This window comes from Oreochromis aureus, linkage group 3, assembly GCF_013358895.1.
Source record: "Oreochromis aureus strain Israel breed Guangdong linkage group 3, ZZ_aureus, whole genome shotgun sequence".
Classification (NCBI taxonomy): Eukaryota; Metazoa; Chordata; class Actinopteri; order Cichliformes; family Cichlidae; genus Oreochromis; species Oreochromis aureus.
In genome coordinates, this window is record NC_052944.1 from 72,689,986 (window position 1) to 72,692,745 (window position 2,760).

A 2,760-nucleotide genomic window follows, 5' to 3' on the forward strand; every position below is an offset into this window, starting at 1 on the left:
CCGTGTACCTGCTCTCATTTGCTGTTTGGTGGTTGTTGAAATAGTTTTGTGAGCTGTAATCTAAGAATCTGGCGTTTCTGACAGAACACAGGTATATTTAAAAGTCAATTCAGGATTTAATGAATCGATATCGCTTTATTCAAGCTACTCACCTCTCTCTTCCAACTGCACTTTCAACTGGACCACAGCCAATCAGAGAGGTCCCGCCCCGGACTATCTCTGATTGGTTGTGTCTGTGTGTCTGTTGTTGACCACACGGAGAGTTGCAGAGATTTTTTTTTTTTGGTCGCACTCTAGAGCCCTGGTCAGCCTCTCTTGGTTTTTATTACCACTATTCATTTTAAAGCTCAGTTTTTAAAACCTTGAGAGGTGACTACAGCCCAGACCATGCAGCAGTATATTAACCTTCTTATTATGTTAAGGGTCAATTTGACCCATTCCAGTTTTTGTGTTGACCAAAGTACTGGTCATCCTTTCTTTTTCTTCATGAAACCTTATGACTTTTCCTTACCTGGGGTCATGAACTGGTGTGTAAAATATGGACACTTTGATGTGTCCTGGAATGTCTCTGCAGTCTTTGTATACAAAGATGATGTTGCGGGTCATTTTGACCCGCACACTTTTATGTAAGTAAAAAGTTGTTCAGATCCAAAATAAACATTTCCCTTTGACGTACTTTGTTTTGACTGCTTCTGAATATACATTCAGACCCAGGTGTGTATGCAAGAAACTTTCTCTCCCCTATTCTTGTCACTGTTCTCATGTCATTTCAACACACCAAAAATGAGCTCCAGGAGGTTGACGACTGAAGAAGCTTTATCACTGCTTTTCAACTGGGATAGTGATGAGGAAGAAGATGTTTCAGAGACTGAGGATCTTTCAGAGGCCGAGGACAATGTTATTGATGATCCAGACTGCCAATTTTCAGACGAGGAGGAGGATTCTGAGGGAGAGTGTGCCGCCATCTCTACATCAAATGAAAACCAAGGAATGCAGCAATCATCATCCACAGAGACATGGACATCTAAAGATGGTAATATAAAATGGTCATTATCACCACACCGAAGTCAAGGCAGGCTGTCATCTTCTAACGTCATCAAAATGACTCCTGGTCCTACAAGATTTCCCATCACACGAGCTGATGATATTCAATCAGCATTTCAACTCTTCATATCCCCTCCAATAGAAAGGATCATACTGGACATGACTAACCTGGAAGGGAGGCGTGTATTTTAAGAGAAGTGGAAGCCACTGGATCAGACTGACTTGCATGCTTATATTGGAATTCTGATATTAGCTGGAGTATACAGGTCCAAGGGAGAAGCAACTGCAAGTCTATGGAATGAAGAGAATGGAAGGCCAATCTTTCGAGCAACAATGTCTTTGGAGACATTTCTCAAGATATCTCGTGTGATCAGATTTGACAACCATGAAACCAGAGCTGGTCGACGTGAAAGAGACAAACTTGCTGCAATCAGAGATGTATGGGATAAATGGGTGGAAATTCTACCTTTGTTGTACAACCCTGGTCCCCACGTTACTGTTGATGAGCGCCTTGTCCCATTCAGGGGTCGCTGTCCTTTCCGACAGTATATGCCCAACAAACCGGCCAAGTATGGCATCAAAATATGGGCAGCCTGTGATGCAAAATCTAGCTATTCATGGAATATGCAAGTGTACACTGGAAAGCTACCTGGAGGAGCATCTGAGAAGAATCAGGGGACGCGTGTGGTGCTGCAGATGAGTGAAGGGCTGCAAGGGCATAACATCACCTGTGACAATTTCTTTACATCCTACTGGCTTGGAGAGGAACTTCAGAAGAGAAAGCTGACTATGTTGGGAACAATCAGAAGAAATAAGCCAGAACTTCCCAGTGAAATTTTGAAGATGCAGGGAAGATCTCTGCATTCCTCATTATTTGTTTTCACTGAGAAAGCAACAGTTGTTTCATATTGCCCAAAGAAAAACAAGAATGTTCTTGTCATGAGCACAATGCACACAGATGCATCTCTGAGCACAAGAGATGACAAAAAACCACAAATGATCCTAGACTACAACTCCACCAAAGTATCCAAATATTTTGGATGTGTCTGCTTACAACGCCTATGTCCTGTGGACTGAAATCAACCAACATTGGAATGTGGGTAAATTGTACCGACGTCGCCTTTTCCTGGAAGAACTGGGAAAAAGTCTCGATCCCCAGCAACAGCAGCTGTCATTGAAAAGGTCAAGTGTGCACCATCCAACCAATCTGCAGTGGATTCAGTGGAACCAGGTATAAAGAAACGGAAAAGATGCCAGATCTGTCCCTCACGAGAAGACATTAAAACAAGCACTGTTTGTGAGAAATGCAAAAAGTACATCTGCAGAAAGCACACAGTTACATTCTGTCCATCATGTGGACAAAATTGAAAATGTTGAACACTGAAAAACTGAAAAAATCGGGCAAGTTAAAAAGAAATGTGTTTGTAAAGAAGGGAAAACTTTTTGTGGGAGCCAAGTTAAGATAGTTCATATGTTTTAGTAGTTATATTTCGCTGTTGTTAAGCTTGCTTGTGTAATTAATAATTCAGGAAGTAAATGCATGTTTATGGTGGAACTAAAATTATTTTATTGCTGTGTTGGTTTAGTTACGTAGTACCATGAATACATGTGCCTTAAGGACTCGTGTTTATAGTAAAATCCGGGCTTCACAGCTGTATGCAAATTAGCGCATGCGGTGCGGGAGGGGGGAGAGAGAAAAAGAGTTAATACGGTATA

At 41.7% G+C, this 2,760-nt stretch overlaps 1 pseudogene; it reads left to right on the forward strand.

Moving 5' to 3' along the window:
* Positions 1-783: 783 nt before the first annotated feature.
* On the forward strand, positions 784-2,281 carry LOC120434267 (annotated as a pseudogene).
* The last annotated feature ends 479 nt before the right edge of the window (positions 2,282-2,760 follow it).